Here is a 15,530-nt window from a genome sequence, read left to right on the forward strand (position 1 = left end):
TTGCTTTCTAACATCCTTAAGCAGTTCTCAAAATCTATCACTTCCCTTCTTCTATCTATCGGCTCCGTCTGTTCACTGCTGGCCCGAGGGAGGGAGAGTTTTGTAAAGTCCGCCCCCCCTTTTTTTCTGCCACTCTCTCTTTAAAAAGCTTTAACCGGAGGTTAAAAAGTTAATTAACAGGAATGTTGCACTTTCAAGCACTCTTATTATCTCATCCAGACGTTCACCATGTTGATTCTCGTGCTCTGTCTGGCCTTCCAGCTGTGGTAACCCTCGTTGGCTACTTTTCCTGCTTTGGCTCTGAAGGCAAATGCAGGCATTTTAGGGGAGTTGCGGGTTCTCCAACCACACCTACTTGCTCCCCCCTCTTCACTGTCCCCCCAGGACAGCTATGGTAGGGTTAAAAAATAATCCCCCCCCCCCCGATACAGCAGGAATCTGTGGAATCTGTTTCCACAGTTTGTTTATGTACAAGTATTTTTGCTTACTGTAACAATGGCTATGGGATAGAGCAAGGGTCACCAACCTTTTGGACCTCAGGGACCACTAAATTCATAATTTTAAATTCCGTGGACCATTAATATGATCTGGCTAATGACCGGCTGGATGGGCATGGCTAGATGGTCATATGACTGAGTGGGCATGGCCAATTCAATGTCACTCACATCAAGGGGTGCCTCACCAGCCTCTATTGCTCCTCCTCTCCCAGCTCCTCCTCACCTGCCCACCCGGGCTCCTTCCTCCAAAAGGAAGCAGTTGTTGGAGCTAAGCAACCACCCTTAGAAAGAGTTGGCAAAACAGCTGGCTCAGTTCAAATTGGATCTGAGCAAGAAGGAGGCCAAGCAGAAGCACCTCATTGAGGACTATGAGCACAGGCTTTTCAAGCAGAGGGAAGACCTGCGGGAGTGCAAAGCCAGCTACCGGTGCCTGGAGGCTCAGCGGGCTGAGGTAGTCAACCAATTTCAGGCCATGATGCAGTCCCACTGGAACAAGGCCCACTGGAACTTTGCCACCAGCAGCGCTTCCCTCCAGCCTTTGCCCAAAGCCCCGCACCAGGAGGCTGAAGTAGATCCCAAGTCAGAATTTCTCTCCGCCTCCAACCCACACAAAAAGATCCCAAAGGGGGAGACTCTCTGCAGCAACACAAACATACATTGCATGTATTCATCCCAGGGGCCATAGTTTGATGGGCCCTGATTTAGTGCCATATAAAAAATGCAAATAATTTTTCTGTGGACCTCCAAAATTTTCTCATGGACCACCAGTGGTGCACGGACCATCAGTTGGTGACCACTGAGGTAGATAATACAGAGTACAGAATTATAGAGTTGGAAGGGATCTTTGAGGTCTTCTAGTCCAATGCTCCTCAACCTTTTGGGCACCAGGGACAGGTTCCATGGAGAAAGGTTTTTCCACAGACTATGAAGATAAGCCTTCACTTGTTTGCATTGCCCAGTTGCTGGTCCATGGACTGGGGTTTGAGGACCCCTGTTCTAGTCCAACCTCCTGCTCAAGAAGGAGATCCTATACCATTCTGGATAAATGGATGTCCAATCTCTTCTTAAACACCTCCAGTGATGGAGCATCCACAACTTTTGGAGACAAGCTGTTCCAGTGATTAATTGTTATAACTGGTAAAAAAATTCTCCTTAATTTTTGATTGGATCTATCTTCCATTATCTCTTGTCCTGCCATAAACTGTGAGCCATGAACATCTTTGCATGCATGTTCAATAAGATGTCTAAAAACAGGCTAAGTTTCCTTGGCTCCTAGGGAAAAACATTGGGGAGAAAAATGGCTACATTAGATTAGATAGATAGATTAGATTAACCTAGTTGGAAGGGACCTTGTATGTCTTCTAGTCATACCCACCACCCAAGCAGGAGACCCTACACCATTTCTGACAAATGGCAATCCAATCTCTTCTTGAAAGCCTCCAATGGTGAAGCTCCCACAACTTCTGAAGGCAAACTGTTCCATTAGTTGATTGTTCTCACTGTCAGAAAATTTCTCCTTGTTTCTTGGTTGAATCTCACCTTGGTCAGTTTCCATCCATTATTCCTTGTCTGGCCTTCAGGTGCTTTGGAAAATAACTTGACTCCCTACTCTCTGTGGCAGCCCCTCAAATATTGGAACATTGCTATCATGTCTCCCCTGGTCCTTCTCTTCACTAGACTAGCCATGCCCAGTTCATGTAACGGTTCTTCAGTTCCCTAATCATCCTGATTGCTCTTCTCTGCACTTTTTCTAGAGTCTCAACATTTTTATAGTGTGGTGACCAAACCTGGATACATTATTCTAGATGTCATCTTATTGCTAAATTGCTAAAGAAATGCCACTCGTGGTCTCAGGTTTTGGTTCTGTTCTCCTAAATTCTACAAGTTGATCCTCCCTCCCTCTGTGTTGCCTACTTTGAGAAAAGTATCCTTTAAGATCTCTCATATCTGAACAAGGAAGAAATGAATTATAGCTCTATTAGATGCTGACATTTATTCTTCAGGGTGTTTTTTTTAAACTCCTATGGATATACTCATTGCTATGAATTTTCAACTGGTTTGCTACATTCACATATTTTATTTAAAGGAAAGGAATGGGGTAAGGGAGACCAAGAAGCTGATTTCAGGTGAGATTTAGCTAGTTAGGCAATTAAGTGTGGTGCATAAAAACTGGAATTTCAAAACTATATTTGTGGGACAAGAGATTTCAGCATCTTGAGCTTGAAGAAGCTGGCTATAAAAATGCTTACCTTATGCAAAACAATTCCATTTCCTTCTCAAAGTGCCTGGAAAGGGACTCTTTAGTTAGATTACTGTATTTTCATTGCACCTCATACAACGAAATTAAATGCCATCTTCAGTGTACATTATAATTATAAAAATAAAACACAAACACACATCCTTCACATTCTATACAATTAAACTGAAAACCGATGTTGCATTAATATTGCACTATACAGCAGAATTCAATATAGTTACTGGCATGGGAAAGATGCTGTTTTTCAGCTGATTTCAGTGGTGGGCTGCAATTTTTTAAATAACCAGTTCTCTGCCTTAATGGCTGGCTGGGTGGGCATAGCTGGGTGGGCATGGCTGGGTGGGGGTCATGTGACTGAGTGGGCATCGCTCACTCTATGTCACTTGTGTGGGTGGTACCTGTATGGCACAGGCAGGGTTGGGGAGGGAATCCGGTGGGGGGTGGGCAGGAGGAAATAAAGAACCAGTGTGTGTGCTTGTGTGTGCACGTGTGCACGCACGTGTGTGTGTGTGTGTGTACATCAGAGAGACAGAGACAGACAGAGGGGGGAGAGAATACTGCCGCCAGCCCTGATATAACTGTCCAAAATTGGATCCTCTCTCTCTCTCTCTCTCTCTCTCTCTCCCTCCCCCCCTCTCTCTGTCTCTCTCTCTCTCACACACACACACACACTGCTTTAGACAGGCTTAGAATGTCCACCAGGCCTGGAATGTTGCAGATGCCCCTCACTCGCCCCTTTGCCTGGTTCACATTCTCCTTCCCCAGTCTAGCTTGATACAGGCAGCAACACAGCTCACATTGCCCTTTCCAAGTCAGTGAGGCTGGGTGCTGGTGAGGACTGGCTTTTTGCCTAGCTTTGTCTGGACAGGGGAAAATGGACAGGGGCCTGGGGAGGAAGCCTGCATCAAGCTAGACTGGGAAAGCTATCTGTGAGAGGAAGAGAAGTTGGCTAAGCAGCAACTACTAGCATTCAGGGGAGAGTTTCCACACAGAAACAGGAGCACACATAAATGCTGCCCTTCTCCCTCTCTGTCTCCATTACTGGGCTAGCAGACAGTGGGAGAGTACAAGGTTTCTGCTTCTGCGATGAGGAGACCTGAGAAAAATCTGAAATTTGCTGGAGGAGATTCAGGGAGCCCCTATAGCCTTTATTGTCATTGTACAAAATAAAAACAATGAAATTGGTTAGAAATTGGAAAGTGTCGGTGTGGGAAATTCTTCAGTTTGTTCTTTACCCTAAAAAAGGCAAGCATTTTTCTTTCCTGAAGCGATTCAGTCTTTCCAGATGGAAAGAGCACACTCATCATGGTTTTGGCATCAGAGCCCTCCAGCCCTGTCTTCAGATGAATTGAGCCCAAGTGTTTGCTTAACCACTTCAAGCAGCCACCATCCAGGGCTTCCAAGGTCAGGAGGAGGAGGAGAACAATAAGGACCCCTATGGGTAGAAGACTATCTGGCATGTGTAGAGAGAGGAAACGTGACTAGCAAATGCTACTAAGAAGAAACATTGATGAATTCTTTAGGCTAGAAAATGGGAGGCAAAATATAATATTTCACTGAGGTTTTCAGTCTTTTTTAAAAAAAATAAAAAGACTCACTGATAGCTCAGAAAAGCATTAAAAAAAAACCTACTGAGTCCAACTCATTCCTTAATGCAGGAATTCAGCCTAAAGAATCCCAGATGGCTGTCTAGCTTCTTTATAAACATGTCCAATAAAGGGAAGCTCACTGCTTTACTGGGTAATTGTTTCCACTGGTAAGTTGCTTTTACCATTAAGAATTTCCCACTAATATTCAAAACCTAGCTTATTATCTAAATCCATTATGCTACGACCTGCACTCTGGACTAAAGCAGGTTTTACTCTTCATATTTGTGGCATTCCCCCCCCCCCCAGTTGTTTGAAGACAATTCCTTTAACCACATTTTCCCAAGATTAAGCATGCCTGGCTCCTTCAGTCTGTTTTCATCACTTGGATTACAATCTTTTGATAATCTTGTTTATTCTTCTTTGAACCAGTTTCCGGAATCTTTCTTAAAGTGTGGTGAACAGACTTAGATGCAGCACTTGTGGTCAGACAAATGTAGAATAAAGTGGAATTTCCCATATCAATAGGTCAGGCGGAGCTAGTTAGCTGAAGAGGGGAGATCGTGGTCAGATGGCTCTTGCCACCTCCATCAGCAGCATGGGTGCCTCAGCGGAAGTATGGATCACTCTGTCCCTCTGTCTCTGTCTCTCTCTCACACACACAAACACAAGTTCGATCAGATTGCTCTCTTGCTCTCTCTCTGCCTCATTCCAAGTGCCCTATGTGCACGCAGATGCCCCATTTGCTTGCAAGCATGCAATGAGTGTTAAGTAATTAAGTGGAAAGTAGTTGGGGGGGGGGAATTAGACCATGGCAGGGTCCCTACAGGAGAGCCCTTTTAAGGATTATGTATTAATAGAACAGCAACTAACTTACCCCTGTTCCTAAACACTAAAGGTATTTAACATAAAAAACAGAGGAGCTCTGATCAACTATCAGAGCCATCATTTTGACAGTTTTGCTGTACTGTCGTCTAAGGACACCCCCATGAAATGCAAGCACGGGATAAACTGAGCTTGGCTTGTTTTAAGGGCCCACAAACTACTAGCAAAATTGGCATTTGATCACAAGGCAAGGAGGCATTGAGAAATGTTTCCCCTTTTACATTTGAGCATCCAAGCAGGGACAGGAAAGACAAAGAAAAAGAAGGAAAGAGGATGTAATAATCTGTATGCTTTGTGTTATATCTCAAGTTCAATTGTTATGCCCAATTCTTTATGCATGTTAGGAAACAGTTAACATTTCTAGTCATGTGATCTGGGGGCAGGAAGTTGTTGTAAAATGGTTGCTGCTGAGTAAAGACAAGCCTCTGGTTCAAGCTCCTTGCTGTCTGCCTTTATATTGTGTTAAATCATCACAGAGGGGAAGAGAGCAAGTATATGCTATATTTATGCTGATAAATAAATAAAGGGAGACTAGTATAGATCTATTTCAAGCTATTTAGCTCTCATCAGCTAGCCATACCCAAGTTTGGGAATCGAACCTGTGCTCCATTGCCTCCCAGGCAGGGAGTTAACCATTTGAGCTACAGAGAACGACTCCTTATCAGCCAGCCAGGGTGGGAGGTATATACTTAAAGTCACAACCCCTGGTATGCCCAAGTATGGGAGGAAGGTCACACTTCCACTCTCTGTCATTAGGCTCGTCACAAGAGACCATCCAGACAGAAACCCAATATTTTTTACTGTTGCCTTTTTGTTACATTTGCTATATTTATGCTGATAAATAAATAAAGGGAGACTAGTATAGATCTATTTCAAGCTATTTAGCTCTCATCAGCTAGCCATACCCAAGTTTGGGAATCGAACCTGTGCTCCATTGCCTCCCAGGCAGGGAGTTAACCATTTGAGCTACAGAGAACGACTCCTTATCAGCCAGCCAGGGTGGGAGGTATATACTTAAAGTCACAACCCCTGGTATGCCCAAGTATGTATGTGTATGTATGTATGTATGTATGTATGTATGTATGTATGTATGTATGTATGTATTTATATATATATATATATATATATATATATATATATATATATATATATATATATATATATATATATATATATATATATATATGTGTGTGTTTTTATTTGTGCTGATAAATAAATAAAGGAAGACTAGTATAGATCTATTTCAAGCTATTTAGCTCTCATCAGCTAGCCATATCCTTACTGGGATTGATGAGAGCTAAATAGCTTGAAATAGATCTATACTAGTCTTCCTTTATTTATTTATCAGCACAAATAAAAACACAAATATAACAAAGGCAACAGTAAAAATATTGGGTTTCTGTCTGGATGGACTCTTGTGACGAGCCTAATGACAGAGAGTGGAAGTGTGACCTTCCTCCCACACTTGGGCATACCAGGGGTTGTGACTTTAAGTATATATATATATATATATATATATATATATATATATATATATATATATATATATATATATATATATATATATATATATATATATATATATATATATATATATATATATATGGCCTGGGTAGGGGTAAAATTATATGCCCTCGCCCACCCACGTTGTGGGCTGTGGTTTTACAGACTTGCCATGACTCGGAGACAGTGGGGCATTTTGGCTTTGTAAAAATTCTGTTTAGTCAAACAGCAATTTTGGTGGCAGTCCCTCAAAAAAGAGCTATGTGGCTAGCTGCCCAGTGTATGGTTTGGCAAAAAGATGACCAAGGAAACCTATGGGACTACTACAAAAAGTGGCAAACCTCATACACCTCAGAAAGGGATCTCTATAGAGTTTATAGTAGAACTGCCTGAGAGTGCAGGGAACACCATGATTTAGGCTGAAGACTTATGCTCAAAACAAGTCCATTTCATTCTATGCCCAAAGATTCCATCAGCCCACACACTAGCCAAACTGTTTTTGCAACATGTTTATAGGCTTCATTGCATCCCTGATCGCATCATCTCAGACTGGGGAGTACAATTCACTTGCAGTTTTGGCACAAATTTTTGAAATTGATGGGACCCACACAGGGCTTAAGCTCTTCCCATCATCCACAAATGAATGGAGGGTACAAGACAGCTAAGACAGTACTGGAACAATACCTCAGATCAACAATTGGACTGATCTCTTGCCGTTTAATAATTCAGTGCATAGCTGCACTAGGTTTACTTCCCTTTAATGTAGCCTTGGATCAGGACTTTGTAGTAATCCCCGAGCTGCCCCCGGAAATCCCCCAAACCCCTCATTAGTAGAGTAGATACAACAAAGCAAAATATGTGGCCAATAGCCCACAAGGGCTACTGGCCCTTTAGAAGAAGTGCAACAAGCGGCAGACTGGAAAAAAATGCACCAAGCCAAAGGAGTTCAAAATGGGCAACAGAATACAACTAATCCCTGGATTATGAGTGCTCATTTAGCGCCATTCGAAGTTACAAGATAAGAGCCCCCTAGTATTCACAAGCAAGTCCCAAAATTACAAATGTTGCAGCACCACAATAGTTGTCCGCCCTTACAAACAACTGCAGGTCTGCAACATTCATCCTATTCCCCCCACCCCTGATCCCCACAACTGCTTCCCCCTCTCATCCTGCCGCTTCAGGCTCACTTACCTTACAAGATCAGTCTCCGCTCTGCCACGGTTTCTTTGCTTTTGAGGCAGAGGAGAGTTGATGGAAGCTCCTGGGTGCTGTAATGTCATCCTCTTTTACAGAGACTGGGTGCCTGAATTCTCATGAGATCATGGACCCCAGAAACTTTCATTCTCAGTGTAAAAAGTATTTGTGGTGCCTGTCTCCTGCTCCTCCCACCCAATTCCTTTCCACCACTGGGACACTTTTCGCCAAGACAGAGACCTGACAGAGACTGGAATCTTCACAGAGCGATTTACTCTATTTTGAAATGCCCCATAGACAAATGAAACCTTTGAAAATGGAACAAATTCCTCTGTTTCAAAGGCTCCATAGGTGTCTATGGGGCATTTCAAAACAAAGCAAATCCCTCCATTTTCAAAGGGTTCATAGGTGCCTATGGAGCATTTCAAAACCGAGCAAATCCCTCTGTTTTCAAAGGCCCCATCTGCATGCGGATGAAGTGTCCAGTCTCCATCATATCTCCATATGGCTGAAAAGATGGTGGCGGAAAGGGGTTGGGGGAGGGGGAAGAGTAAGATACAGATGCCATAAACACTTTTCACACCCAGGAGGTTCCATCAACTCTTCTCTCCCTCAAAACGACAGAGACCACGGTAGAGAGGAGACAGATCTTTGCAAGCAGCAAGAAGGCAATTCCGAGGCTGTGTCTGGAGCAGGCTTCGCTGCTGGATGAGACAGGCTGGGAAGTGCAAGAATTGCAGGAGGCAGCAGGCGCACACAGGCCTGGCCCACCCCATCCCAGTATGCATGCATGTGTACAGGCTGGGAAGGTGGCAGTCCAGCATAGCCTCATTCATGGCTTGCCCATTGGCTGCCACAACTACCTTCTACTCTTCCTTGTGGATAAGGGGATGCAATCATTGCTGCTGCTGTTGTCAGCAGCCCACTCCCCCTCTCCAGCTGCATGCACACTGGCCAACTGCTCATGTTGGAGTGCCGGAAACCTGAAAATCAGGTGGCCAGCACACATGTGCATACTGGCCACATGGTGTTTGGGTTTCTGGTGCACACATGCACACAAAGACCAGCTGGCTGTTGTGCATGTGTGCACCAGAAACCAGAAGAGCAGCTGGCCAGTGTGCATAGGGCTGGAGAAGGGGAGTGGGCTGCTGATGACAGTGGCACACAGAAGTGTTCAGTGAGAAATAATGTGACATGCTAATGTAAATGTGAAGCTCCCTAAACCAAAAATGTAGCCCATGATCCCAAAGGAAATGAGTACATCGACAAAAACCTAGCAAGAGGTTTCACCCAGCTATCAAAATCCTGTGCGGCCACTCCCATGCTGTTCAAAGAGGAAAAAGACAGGATGATGAGTCTGTGCATGACTTTAGGGGGATAAATGGCATTTGTGTAGGAAACATGTACCCTCTCCCCCTAATGAAAGACATGCTGGCTTATCTAGCAAAAGGGAAGATCTTCATTAAGCTAGACCTGAGCGAGGCATACAAGATGAGGAGCAAAAAGTGGGATGAATGGAAGACTGCTTTTAACTGCCCACTGGGCAGCTTCCAATTCAATATATTGCCATTCGGGCTCCAAGGGCCCCCTGCGGTCTTCATGCAACTCATAAATGAAGTGCTGCATGAGCACCTATTCAAGGGGGTCCTAGTGTACTTAGTGACATTCTTAATCAAAACAATGGAGGAGCACATCAGACTGGTCCACCAGGCACTAAAGAAACTCCTGGTTGCAAATCTATATGCCAAGCTACCCAAATGTGAGTTCCATAAGACCCACTTCAACTACCTAAGCTATCGAGTGTCGAGTGAAGGGGTAGAAATGGACTCAGGAAAAGTAAAAGGCATCCTGAATTGGCAGCTCCCTCACACCCGTAAGCAACTGCAGAGCTTTTGGGGGTTTGCAAACTTCTACTGACAGTTCATCCCCTCTTACACCAAAACAGCCCTGCCCATCACCAAACTGCTAAAAACAGAGAAAGGGGGAACTACAATCCAGCCATCCACTAGAGTCGACACTGGAGTGGACTGTGGACTGCTGGGGAACATTTGAGAAACTCAAATGGCTATTCGTGGAGGAACCAGTCCTAAAGCACCCAAACCCCAAGGAGCCATACATCATTCAGGCAGGATGTAGCCATAGGTGCAGTCCTCCAGAAGAATAAGGAGGTGAGTCTCTAACCATGTGCCTCCACCTCCATAAAACTCACTGACACTGAACAAAGATGGGTGGTGTAGGAGAAAGAGGCTTTTGTGGTCCGTTGGACACTATTAATCTGGTGGCACATCCTAGAAGGGGGCCAAGTGCTGTTTGAAATATGGACTGATCAGAAAAAGATGGAGACCCTTAGGATCCCTTGGAAACCCTCTCCCAAACAAGTTTGATTGGCACAGTATTTTAACCGATTAAACTTCATGCTGAAATACATCCCATAAGGGGAAAATTGCCTAGCAGATGCCTTGTCCTGAATGCCCCAGTACAAGAGTAAGTGTGAAGAGGTGTTCAACACCATAATTCCCATCCCCCAGAAGGCAGCACAAGTCACTACAAGGAAACAGACTCAGAGGCGATTGAGCGAGCCAGGGGAAGAACTAATTCAAAAGCTCAGAGCTGAGCTGCAAACCAACCCAATTCAGGGGCAACGAACAACTCCTGATCTTCCAAGATGCATTGGAATGGAAAGATCCCAAATTGTATGTCCCCAGCACCCTCTGGATTTTGGACACCCTCTGGGTCCAAGTTCTGCAAAGAAGCCACGACTCCAAGCAAGCCGGCCATTTTGGATTCCTAAAGACATGGCATCTCGTGTGAAGACAATTTTGGTGGCCAGCAATGAAAAAGAACATTGAAAGCTATGTAAAAAGCTGTGCTACATGCACAGCAATTTTAAAAAGACCTGGAAAATCCCCAGGATTGTTACAAGTGGCTGAACCATCATGACCCTGGGAGGAAATAGCAATGGACTTTATTGTGGAACTCCCAGAAAGTGGGGGGGGGGACACTGTATTTGGACAGTTATCGATCTTTTTTCCAAACAGGCTTGCTTCATCACCTGCTGTGGCCTCCTTTCAGACCATAAACTGCCTAAGCTGCTGCTGAAGCACATTTACTGACTGCATGGAGTCCCAAAGAGGATCATATCTGACCAGGGGTCCACTTCATGGCCAAATTCTGGAGTGAGTTTGTAAAGTCAATTGGGTCTTCCCAGGGGCTTAGTTCAGCTTTTCACCCAAGTACTAATGGGGTGGCGGAACGTACAAACCCAATGATAGAGGAGTACTTGAGATACTATGTAAACTATTAACAAACCAATTGGGCTGATCTGCTACCATTTGCTGAGGTGGCATACAACAGCATTGTACATAGCAGCATGGGCTTCAATCCTTTCAAGGTGACCACAGGAGTGAATTTGTACCAATGCCTGAGTTTCCTTAGAAGCCCCCTTCCTCAGTAAGCCTGACTGAATGGGTAGACTCCCTACAGGAGGCTTGGGGGAATGTGAAACTCGCCAAAGCCACCAAGATACGAAAAGAGTAGGTAGACAAAAGCCAATCCTCCTAGAAGCCATTTCACATAGGGAAGAAAGTTTACCTCTCCAGCAAATACCTGAAACTAAAGCTGCCATCTAGAAAACTGGGTCCTAATTTTATAGGACCTCTTCCCATCATAAAAATCATTAACGGTGGAGCTGAAGCTCCCATGCCTATTGGGAAAAATACAGGCAGTTTTCCACAGTAGTTTTTTGAAGCTGATAATAGGATCAGAGCGAAGGCCAGTAGCTTGGGAAGCCCCAGGTCCCACCGCAGTGCAGGGGGAGACCTATTACAAAGTAAAAAGAATCCTGGATTCTAGACTGCACAATAGCAAAACATTTTAGCATAGAACTTTCATAAGTACTTATGACATATTATCAATATATAACAAATTTACAACAGTATCAGCCACTTTTATGCTCAGAATGTCTATTATTGGATAAGACAGACCAATGGATTCAGTATTGAATAAAATATTAAAGAAAATAAAGGAAATGTTATGAGTTTCATGAGATACCCTAAACATAAGGAAATTATTAGTAAAAGCTAGAGAATGGAAATATTACATTTTAATTTACTTAATTAAAAATATTTATTTGGCTACAATGCTCCTAAGTTTTTCAGGATTGCTGCAAACCCTGAAAATTCCAGGATTTTTTTTTAAAGTTTTTTTTATTTAACACACAAAACATTGGACACAGTGTAACCATACTGGCAATGTCTTTGCCATACATACTAAAATATAAAGTTAAATATAACCACCTTGCTTATTTACATTTGGTCTGCTCAGTATTCACAAATATAAAGACATCTTACTTCCATCTTACTTTGATTTTTGATCTTGTCTTATACGTTTTGACTGTTATAGCTACATACATAATTCTAATTTTCCATTCTATAGATCCTAGTCATTTCTTATTTTGGGTCCCTTTTCTATTCCAACCATCAATAAAATTTATCCCAGATCTGTTTCGTTTTTATTCTTCAATTCCCACGTCAGTCTATCGATTTCAGCGTAAGTCAGAATTTTTCTAATCATTTCCTTTTCTTGTAGAATTTCCCTGTTTTTTCCAGTTTTGGGCAAAGACCATTCTTGCTGCCATTATAATACATATTGTTAAGTAGATTACCCCCTTGTTATATTTGTTGTTTATAATTCCCCCAAAAACATAATTCTGGTTTAAATTCTATTTCCTCTTCGGTTAGCTCTATCAGCCACATTTGAATTTTTTGCCAATATTCTTTTGCTTTTTTTACACAACCACCACATATGGTAGTACTTGCCTGATTTATGATCACATTTCCAACAATTTGGTGATAAATTTCTAAACATTTTGCTAATCTCACCGGCAGAAGATGCTACCTTTAAACATTTTATATAAATTTTCTTTATACGATATTGCCAATGTTATTTTTCTATTTCTTTCCCATAATTCTTGCTATTTTTCCAGTTGTATATTGTAAGCAAAGTTTATCACCCAGGCTATCACTGTTTCCTTAACCTGCTCTTCTTCCATCATATAGTCCAATCAAAATTTATAAACCTTCTTTACCAATTTATCATTTGTCCCCAAAAAGATCTTATCTATTGTCATCAACTCCCTATTAATGATTCACTTTTTTATATCTTTCAAGTAATGTGATTGGATTTGTAAATAGGACCATTCCAATTCTACCCCCTGCTTTTTAAATTCTTGCCTCAATTTCAATCTCCCTTCTTTGTTTATTATATCCTTATAGGTAACCTATTTTCCCTGATTGATAAGGTGTGGGTGCACTAACGCTTCTAATGTGGATAACCAAATTGGAACCTTTCTATAGTTTTTTTTTTTTGCTTACATTTATTCTATATCTCCAATAACTCCTGTCTTATGAAATGTCTTTGAAAATGTGCTACTTGTTTCCCGTACCATGAAAATGCATGCCACCCTAGATGTAAATCGTGGTCCTCTAATGTTAGCAATCTTTTATTTTTTTTAACTATATCCATTCTTTTACTCAAGTGAGCGTTGTTGCTTGGTGATATAATACCCACTCTGGTGCACCAAATCCTCCTCTATCTTTTATATCTTTCAAAAGTTTAAATTTAATCCTTTGTTTCTTCCCTTGCCAAATGTATTCCAATGTCATTTTATTCAGTTTTCCAAAATACTTTTTATCCAATTTTATAGGGATATTTTGAAACAAGAGCAGCAATATTCATCTTGATCACCGCTATTCTTCCCATTAAAGAAATTCTCAAATATTTCCACCTCTCCAAATCATCCTTTATACAATTTATTAGCTTAACATAATTGTCCTCTTTGATTGATGTGCATTCCTCCTTCTATTTATCCATCATATTTTTAATGATCATTTTAGTTTTATCTTTGTTAATTTTCAGTTGGGATGCTTCTCCATAATCTTCTAATACCTCCATAAGTCTCAAACCCAAATTTAGTGGTTTTTCAAGAATAAAAGGTGTCGTCTGCAAATGCTTGCAATTTATATACTTCTTTCCTAATTTCCAGACCTTTAATTTGTGCTTCTTTCCATATTATCCTCATTAACACTTCTAAAGTCAATATGAATAGCAATGGGAATAAGGAACACCCTTGCCTGTATTTTGAACTTTTTTTGTTACCTCTCCATTCACTATTACTTTGGCTTCTTGTTTAGAGTAAATCGCCCAGAACATATTTAAAAATTTGTCACCATGACAAATTAAAATTCCAGGAATTTTAATTGCTGTAGCATGAATTACCATTTAATGTTATTGAAAGCTTTTTGGGTGTCTAAAAATAACAATGCCACCTGTGTTCTACTGTGTATTTCTAAGACATCTAATATTATTCTTATGTTATTGTTCATTTGTCTTTTTGGCAAAAAACCATTTTGATCAGTGTATATAAACTCGTTTAGGAATCTTTTTTAATATTCAGCTATTATTGATGTGAATATCTTATAGTCTGTATTTAGAAGAGATATAGACCTATAGATCTTAGTGTCCTGTCCAAATTCTCTTTTGGTATCAGTTCCAGGTGGCCGTGATCGCTGCGCTGCCGCCCAAAAATGCTGTTACCACAGTCTCTGCCACCTGGAATCACCTGAGAAGAGGCAGGTGAAGCGGGCACTGCAGAGATCATGGTAACAGCGTTTTTGGGTAGCTGTGCAGCAATCTCAGGAACCAAAGCCTTTGAATCAAGCTTGATTGTACCCCATTCCAGGTTTTTAACTTTCCAATATAGCATCCTGAGAAAAACGTTCATGGAGAGATTTTTCCCCTTTCTCAAACCCACCCAGCATCGGGATCTTGGCTAGTGAAAGAAGCGCGAGATGGAAACTTTGGAATTTGGGAGCACCAGGTCAAAAGTCTCCCTGGAACCTGATTTTGCCCCAAGACTAAGGAAGCGAGGTTGCCAAGAGGGCTGTGAACAAGTCCAGTTGTTCAAGGAGGCAGCCTTGCCAGGTCATTTTCTTTGGGCTTCCCTTTTGACTCTCAGGTGCTGCCGCGAGGAACCGTTAATCCAAATAGAAGGGATCTCTTCCACTCTCGGCTGTTGCAAAGCCCAACCCAACATGCAAACTGGAAGTTGGTTCCTGAACTTCCGGTTTGTGTGTTGGGTTGTTTTTTTGCCCTCTGGACGCTTCAGGGAATCCTCTGGAGGGCAAAAAATGGCCAAAAATGAAAGCCGAAGTCAGCTGGCCAGTGCGTGCATGTGCACTGGAGCTGACAGGACAACGCCTTGTATGCCTGACAAATAGCTCCACATTCCACCTGTGGCACACGTGCCATAGGTTTGCCATCATGGCCCTAGGGCCTATATTATTTTAGACAAGTGGCATCCAGACTCTTCTTCAAAACCTCCAGTGATGAAGCATCCACAACTTTTGTAGGCAAGCTGTTCCACTGGTTAATTGTTCTGCCAGGAAGTTTCTCATTAATTTCAGGTTGCTTCTCTCCTTGATTAGTTTCCATCCATTGTTTGTCTTGCCTTCTGGTGCTTTGCAAAATAAGTTGATCCTCTCCTCTTTGTGGTAGCCCCTCAAATACTAGAACACTGCTATCATGTCACCTCTAGTCCTTCTTTCTCTA

This window comes from Thamnophis elegans, chromosome 3 (genome assembly GCF_009769535.1).
Source record: "Thamnophis elegans isolate rThaEle1 chromosome 3, rThaEle1.pri, whole genome shotgun sequence".
NCBI classification, from domain to species: domain Eukaryota; kingdom Metazoa; phylum Chordata; class Lepidosauria; order Squamata; family Colubridae; genus Thamnophis; species Thamnophis elegans.